Source organism: Hevea brasiliensis, chromosome 3, assembly GCF_030052815.1.
Source record: "Hevea brasiliensis isolate MT/VB/25A 57/8 chromosome 3, ASM3005281v1, whole genome shotgun sequence".
NCBI classification, from domain to species: Eukaryota; Viridiplantae; Streptophyta; class Magnoliopsida; order Malpighiales; family Euphorbiaceae; genus Hevea; species Hevea brasiliensis.
In genome coordinates, this window is record NC_079495.1 from 12270918 (window position 1) to 12280552 (window position 9635).

Sequence of the window (9635 nt, forward strand, 5' to 3'; positions counted from 1 at the left end):
AAAATATTTTAATAAAGTTAAAATACGGTAATTAAAATATTAAAATTACAAATAAAAAAATAAAAAAATTAATAATATTAATTTTCAAGTTAAATAAAAAAGAATAATATGGTCAAAATAAAAAATAAAACTAAATCAGATATCAACTGATAAGAAACAGCTCTAAAAATAGTGCTAATACAAACTGCAGCTGATGGGTATCATATCAGTTGCTCATCAGCTATCAGCTCTATTTGTTTAAGTTTACCAAACACTATAATTTACTTATTTGAATGTCTATCAGCTATCAGCTGCACCCAACAGGTAAATCAAACATCCTCTAAAGCGTTAACAAAATTAAACATTACACCAATTAATTTAATTTGAAACTATAAGAATTGAATTATTTATTTTTTTAATTTAAAAATTAAATAATAATTTATCTAATCAAATCAAAATTATGCAAGTTAAGGCTAAGATAGCCCATGTTGAACATTTAAGGTTTTCAGCCCATTAGATGTGGGGTAGTCTTAAAAAAGGAAGAGTTTGATTCATGTGGAGGTATTAACTTCAATAAAATAAAATAAAAGGTAAAAAATCTCAACATAATATTTTATGAGAGATTACTTACAAAAATAAGCCACTTAACTTCTTAAAAAAATCGTCACATGTCATAATAAAAAAAATTAAATTAATATAATTTAAAAATAATAAAAATAATCTATTAATCAATTTATTTTAAGATTAAAAAATTAAAAATTAAATAGTATATATATCTTTATATCATTCGTTAAATACATAATTCTATTAAATATTATATTCTTATAAAAAAAATACTTACAAATAAATAATTAATAATTATTTAAAAAATAAAGATTTAATTTGATTTTGATAGACATATATTAAAGTTGAACTTTACAAAATAGATTGGCAAGTAACATATTAAAATACTTGACATAATTTAAAAAATAATAAAAATAACCTATTAATCAACTTCTCAACTTATTTCAATATATATATATATATATATATATATATATATATATATTGTTATATATATATATATATATATATATATTGTTATAACAAGCATGCAAATTTAAAGTACACACATAAATCGCACAATCACACAGTATTGAAGAGAGAAGAAGAATAATACAGGATTTAACGTGGTTCAACTGTAAGGTCTACATCCACAAGCAAGACAAGAGAAAAAATTCCACTATGATGAAAAGAGCAAGATACAATCAATCAGAACTCTCAAATCCTAACTCCAGTATATTTTTCGAATATCTCATAACTCTACCACAAAGGGTAGAATATTACAATATTTATACTGGTTTATACAGTGGGGGCGTTCCCCTGCCCCCCCAAGGAGATCAGTGGTGGGCTTCGGGCTCAAGCCTTTCGACTCATGCCCTCCACTACCACCACAGATCTCACTTTTTATCCTAATCGGGTTGCAACGCGAAATTTTTAGGTCGGGTCACAATTCGGTCCCTATGAAAAACATATCCAAAAATTCAAGCCATAAAAAATAACAATTCTTCCCCTTGGCTTGAATTATCTCAATTATCAACAAAATAACCGCAAAACACTTTGTCTTGCCATATGCCATCGCAAGGGCACTACTAAGCACTACAAATACCAATCAAGTCTAGGCAATGCCTAAACTTATTGACTGGGACTCCCTTGGTCATCATATCTGCTGGATTATTATGTGTATAGACTTTCTGCATAACTACAGTCCCCTAAGATACAATGTCCTGAATGAAGTGATATCTGACATCAATGTGCTTAGTTCACTCAAAGTACATCTAATTCTTTGTGAGATGTATTGCACTCTGACTGTCACAAAACACTGTTGCCTTGTTCTGTATCAACCCAAGATCACCCACCAAACCTTGTAACCATAAGGCTTCCTTTACTGCCTCTACTGAGGCCATATATTCAGCCTCTATGGTAGACAAAGCAACTGTTGCTTGCAATGTTGCCTTCCAACTGATAGCACTTTCAGAAAGAGTAAACAAATAACCTGTCAAAGATCTCCTCTTGTCTAAGTCCCTTGGCAAATCTGAATCCACATAGCTAACAATTGAATCACTCATCTTGGCCCTGTTAAATATCAGACTAACATCTGTAGTACCCTTCAAATACCTCAAAATCCATTTTCACTGCCTGCTAACGCTCTTTCCCAGGACACGCCATGTATCTACTCACAATACTAACTGCAATGTAAAATGTCAGGTCAGGTGCATACTATATCATACATGATGCTACCAACAGCACTCGAATAGGGAACACTAGACATGTGCTCCATCTCCTCATCTATTTTTAGTGACATGTCTGCAAATAACTTGAAATGGGTAGCAAATGGAATAGTCACAGGCTTAGCATTATTCATGTAGAAACGATTAAGCACTTTCTCAACATAGGCCTATTGAGACAAGAAAATCTTCCCAACACTTCTATCCCTGGTAATTTCCATTCCCAATATCTTCTTTACAGTACCTAAATCCTTCATCTCAAACTCATCACTCAATTGCTTTTTCAGAATGTTAATTTGTGACATGCTTTTAGCAGCAATAAGCATGTCATCCACATACAACGGTAAATAAACAAAGGAATCATCTGAAAGCTTCTTATGATACACACAACTGTCATATGAACTATGATTAAAACCATTACGAACCATGAATGTATCAAATCTTTTGTACCACTGCCTAGGAGACTGTTTCAGACCATATAAAGATTTCTTAAGCAAGTAAACATAGTTTTTCATACCTGGAATGACAAATCCCTCAAGCTAAATCATATAAATTTGCTCCTCCAACTCACCATGCAAAAATGTTGTCTTCACATCTAGTTGCTCAAGCTCTAGATCATGAAGAGCAACCATAGCAAGTAAGACTCTGATAGAACTGTGCTTCACAACTGGAGAAAACACTTCATTAAAGTCAATCCCCTCCCTCTGAATAAAGCTTTTTGCTACCAACAGTGCCTTATATCGAAGTGCTTCAACCCCTGGAATGCCATCCTTTTTCTTAAACACCCATTTGAAGCCTACCACTTTTTGTTCCTTAGGCAATGTTACAAGCTCCCAAGTCTGATTCCTGTGAAGAGATTCAATTTCTTCACTCATAGCACTAACCCACTAATCGCAGATCAACAAAAATAGCTTCTCTATAATTGCTAAGTTCATGCATATCAACTGGTTCAGCAACTGACAAGGGAAACGCAACTAGATTTGCATATGCATATCTCTGCAGTGGTCTAATCTGTCTTCTCTCTCTACCAGTTGCAATGCTCTATGGTTCCTATAGTCGTTGCTCGTGTGCATCCTCTTGTTGATCAGATCTTGCACCTCATTCTCTCAATCATCGACTAAATCCAAGTATCAATATCAAGCTCCACCGCTTCTCGACACCGTGATCCGATTCTCGCTATTGACTTTTCCTTTGACTATCCAATGAAGCGACTCATTAAATGTCACATCCCCGTTGATAATGAATCTCGGAGACTTTGGATCATTGCACCATAACTTGTAGCCTTTCACTCCTGATGCATACCCTAGAAATATGCATTTTCTTGCCCTCGGCTCAAGCTTACCATCTTTCACATGAGCATAAGCAGGGCAACCAAATACTCTAAGCTGAGAGTAATCAGAAGGTGAACCGAACTAGATCTCAAAAGGAGTTTTGCACTCAATAGCTGTAGATGGAGATCTATTAACCAAGAAACAGGCTGTATTAATTGCTTCAGCCCAGAAATACTTTCCCAATCCTAAATGTGAGAGTATGCTTTGTGCTTTGTCACAAAGCATTCTGTTCATGGGTTCTGCAATACCATTCTGTTGTGGTGTCCTTGTACAAGTGCAATGTCTCACTATACCTTCATTACTGCAGAATATATTGAACTCACGATTGCAAAATTCCTATCCGTTATCAGTTCTAAGGCGCTTGACCTTATTTTCTGTCTGCTTCTCAATCATCATCTTCCACTTTACAAAGGTTGAAAATGCCTCATCTTTTATTTTCACAAAAGATACCCACACCATCCTAGAGTAATCATCAATCAAAGCCATGAAGTACCTGGCACCGCTCTTAGAAGGGATTCTGTTAGGACCCCATAGATCTGAGTGGATACAATTCACCGTTCCTTTAGTCTTGTGCACTGCCCTTTCATCAAACTTCACCCTGGTTTGTTTGCCAAACACACAGTGTTCATAAAAGTCCATAGATTTTGTTTTCTGCCCGTCCAACAAATCTCGCTTGCTTAACATAGATAATCCTTTTTCACTCATATGACCAAAATGCATATGCTACAATTGAGTCTGATTCTGATTATTGCTTTCGAATGCTATTGCAGCTTCTCCTGAAACTGTACTGCCTTGAAAAAAATATAATCCTAAAACCAAACTGCTCTTCATGAGTACTATAGAGCCCTTGCACACTTTGAGAACTCCATTCTCTATGTGGTATCTGAATCCATGAAAGTCAAGTGTCCCAAGAGAAATCAGGTTCCTCTTTAATCCTGGAACATGCCAACACTCTATAGTTTTGAAAACACCATCAAACATCCTCAATCTGATATTACCAATTCCTTCAACAGATAATGCACGATCATTGCCCAAAAACACCTTGCCACTCATCTATTTGTAAGTGACAAACCAGTTTCTGTGTGGACACATGTTATAAGTAGCACTAGTATCAAGAGTCCAAAAATTTTTGTCCATGATCTAAACTCACGGATAAAATTTCTCCAGCACTGTCATCACCATCAGAATAAATAAAACTATCAACCACATTCGTAGAGCTTTCTGATTGCTTTCCCTTTTAATTTTTCAACTTGGGACAGTCTCTCCTGTAGTGACCTTGCTCCCCGCACTCAAAACAATTGGCCTTTTTCATTCTTGACTTAGATCTGGCCTTAGATTTCTTCCTGCTGAAAGAACCCTCCCTTGAATGTGTTTTTCCCCTGCTCACCAAACCTTCACCCTCAAATCTTTCTCTATTATTTGGAAATTTCTTTTTCAACTCCTTCGATTTTAGAGAATTAATAACATCGTCTAGTGAAATACTGTCTTTTCCATACAACAAAGTATCAACAAAAGTTTTATAGGAGGGTGGTGAAGAACATAACACAATAAGGGCCTAATCCTCACAATCAATCTCAATATCAATATTCTTTAGGTTCATAATGATTGAATTGAATTCATCCAGATATTCTTTAATGGGCGTACCTTCGCTCATTCTTAGATTATAAAGCCTTTTCTTTAGATACAGGCGGTTGGTCAGCGATTTGGCAGGGTATAACTCTTCTAATTTCTTTCATGCCGCAGATGCTGAGCTTTCACCAGCAATCTCACATAGGACATTATCAGCTACGATCATGAAAATCACACTCAAGGCTCTCTCATTTAGATGAGCCTTTTATACCTTCTAGAAAGTTGTCCTCGATTGCCTTCCATAGACCTTATAGGATAAAGAAAGATTTAATTTTAATATTCCACAGACTAAAACTCGATCCACCATCAAACTTCTTTATCTCATACTTCGTTAAAGACGACACCATCTGTAAATCCTAGGTTTTGTGCGCAAAGCTCTGATACCAGTTTGTTATAACAAAGCACGCAAATCTAAGGCACACACACGAATCACACAATTAGACAGTATTGAAAAGAGAAGAAGAATAATACAGGATTTAACGTGGTTCAATCGTAAGGTTTACGTCCACGGGTAAGACAAGAAAAAAAGTTCAACTATAATGAAAAGAGCAAGATACAATCAATTAGAACTCTCAAATCCTAACCCAGTGTGTTTCACGAATATTTCATAACTCTACTGCAAAAGGTAGAATATTACAATATTTATACTGGTTCATACCGCAGGAATGTTGTACTCTGTGTTATCTACCACCACAGATCTCATTTTTTATTCCAATCGGGTGACAATGTAAAACTTTATTCGAGCCCATAAAAACATATCCAAAAATTCAAGCCACAAAAAATAACATATATACATATATAAAATTAAAATAAATAATTTTTAAAATAATAATAATAAATAAATAAAATTCTAATAGAATTTAGACATTCTAAATAACTAAATAAAAAATGAGAATTATATTTTGAAATATATATATATATATATATATATATATATATATAATAAATACAAAGTTATATTAGTTGTTATTAAAAATGGAAATATTATTTTGTTACGTTTTTAAGAAGAAATATTAAAAAAATAAATAATAATTATTTAAAAAATAAAATTTAATTTAATTTTAATAATCATTTAAAAAAACTTAATTTAATATAATTTTAAAATATAATAAAAATAATTTATTAATCAATTTATCAAGTTATTTTAAAATTTAAATATTAAATGATTACAGCTTTTATCAAGTGTGAAGTGTTATTAGTTGCTATTAAAATTATAAAATATTATTTTATTACACTCTTATAAAAAATAATAACCATTCAAAGAATAAGATTTTAATTTAATTTTGATAGTCATATAATTATTCAAAATATTAATACAAATTTAAGTTAAATTTAACATAATTAATTAAAATTTTAAAATTACTAAATCTAATATGATTTTAAAATATAAAAAATAAAAGATAAATATTATATTATATTATTAAAATAAAATAAAAATAATTTATGAATGCGCAGACAAAACGACTAGTATATGTATATAATAAAACAAAGGACAAAACTTCTTTGTTTAGTATTTTTTTTTTTTATAGATTTTTTGAGTTTTTCTTCTATTTTTTCTACGTTTTGATTGGATCAAATAATATTATTTTTAAATTTAAAATTAATATTAATATTTATTTATAATTAATTATTACCTTAAAATCTAATCATATTAATTATATCAATAAATATTAAAAGTTCATTGTATCTTATATTATTTTTTGAAGTTGTAATTTTTAATATTTAAAATTTTAGTCAATATAAATATTATTCGAAGAAAATATTTAATATCAAATGTATTATTAATGTGGAACAACTTATTCGAATATATATATATATATATATATATATATATATATATATATATATATATATATATATATATATATATATATATATATATATATGCATTTGCCAAAATTAAAATTAAAATTAAAAAAAATAAAATTAAAGAAATAAGACATTTAATTTTCTTTTATGTGAAACTTTCAGTGTGAAATTGTAAGTAACCCTTCCCCTAAATATTAGTATTAACAATAGTTTTTTCTAATGGGTATCAAATATGCACATTTAATACACCCTATTAGCATAGGAAATTATAATTTTAATAACAAATACACTCACTAATAGGAAAAAAAAATATATTTATTATTAAAATTATAATTCTCATATTATTAAGTGTATTAAAGAAATCTTGATGATGCAACGAGTCTCAATCCTAACTGGATTATAAAAATAAAAATAAAAATTAAAAAAAAAAAAAACCTCTGGCCATATAGAGACTGATATCTCTTTGCAAAAATCATGGCAAAGATGGAGCGTCAGATCATCAAGCATGGTAAGGTATTGCTGCTTGCACAACTGTGGATCTAGAAAATGGATGAGAATTGGGAAGATAACTTGCATAACTTGGTGGTAATGGTAGCCATTAACTTGCCCTTTATTTCTTCTCCTGCTTAGGAACTCATCCATTTCATCCACACATGTATAATCAAATTCAACTCGGGAACAATTACTCTTTTGTATATATAACAAGATAGTTGGAGATTTCATCTTAATTCATTAAAAATAATTTTACTTCACTATTATTAATATGTTATATTAATAAAAAAAAATTAAAAAGTCAAATTAATCAATAGTAATAATAAAACTAATAAATTTTATTTAATATATATGTATTATTATTAATTATGAAAATATAACTAAAAAGTAAGATAAAATACATTAAAGTTTTAAGTATGCCACGTACCACAAGTCTAAACATGCCACTTGGCACACTCTAATAGCTGAAGGATGGACATGATGTAATCTCCTGTTAACCAATAATTTTTATAGTTCGTTCTTATATTTATTTTGGTCTTTAACTTTAATTTGTTATTAAAAAAATTTATGAGCTTTAATTTTATTTCACAAAATTTCTCCTAACTTATTATAATAAATTTCTAAGTTAAAAAAATAATAAAATCACTATTATATCCTTTTTCTCTTACACTTAAAAAAATATTAACCGTTTCAATTAAGATAGACCTATCACAAAAATATCGATGACATCACAATGATCTGCTTTCTAGAAAGGAAGAGGATTTACCATTCACCAAAAAGTACTAAAACTGCATTTATAAATATTACACTATAGTTTAAAGAGATTTTTTTTTTAATATGAAAACATGATATTACAGGTTAGAAGGATTTTTTATGAAACAAAATTAAAGTTTAGGATTCTTTTAATAACAAATTAAAACTAAGGAATAAAAGTGAAATACAAGGTAAAATTCAAGCACAGGCTATAAAAATTACTCCCTATTAACCTATATTACAGACTGCAACTTATGTTGTATAACATATATATAGAAATACATTTCTCACACTCGTAGTAAAATATGCTTTACACTAATATTGACCACTTAATTATCACATTCACTCTTCTATACATTCATTTTTGCTGTTTTCTTTATGGTTTTGGCATTGCAAGAACTTTCGTATATTCAGGTTTTTTTTATAGCTCAGTGAGGATTAACTATGTGTATCAATTGTAAAGATATGAATTTTTTTCCCTTCAATCTCTCTCTCTCTCTCTCTGTATGTGCTAAGAATTAATCCTTCTTCTACATTTTTGTTCTTAACTAAGTGTGTTATATTTAAAAGAAAAAGAATAACAACACACTACTGATAGCGCATCACACACAGCAGAACATGGAGTTTAATTATGTTACAGCAAGAAGATGATAACAAAAAAAAAAACCATTTAAGAAATAAAGAGTGCTAAAGAGTTATTTACTTTCAAATTCTGATATTGCAAATACTTGCTTGCACTGCCTTCTTAGTAGCCATTAACTCTGTTATGATCTTACTTGTGACCTATGAATCAAAAAATTATTAGTCCATTATAAATTCAGACGCAAAGAGTCTTACTTATTTAGAGAAATTCTTATTTAGATCTTGATTCAAATGGGATTAGGTTTACTGTACATATTGTATCTTGAATTCATGATGGATCTGATCGAGCAAGAAAAACCTTTATTTTAAATGCGCACCTAGAAAATGGATGAGAATTGGGAAGATAGAAGACCAACCTTGTTACTTACGTTTTGTAAGATCACTAACGCCTTGAAACTTGAATCTAAGCAACAATGAGCAGCTCAACAACGTTCTTTTCCATCCCTTGTTTAGAAAGAATTCAATTTTCTTTAACTTACAAAATAATATAACCGTGTGAAAATTGAATTAATTTTTTTTTTCTTATAAACGAATTATTATTATTTTCCAAATAAAGCCTATATATGAATCCATTAATTGAAATCAAGTGAGAATTAGTGATAGTTTGATTACCTGCTAATCCTGTAAGACATGTAATTTACTTGCTCTGATATCAATCTTGGCCATTGTTCAGTATTACCACTGAGAAGCTCGAAATCTCCTCACACTCTCAATTATTTTATTTATCTGTTTA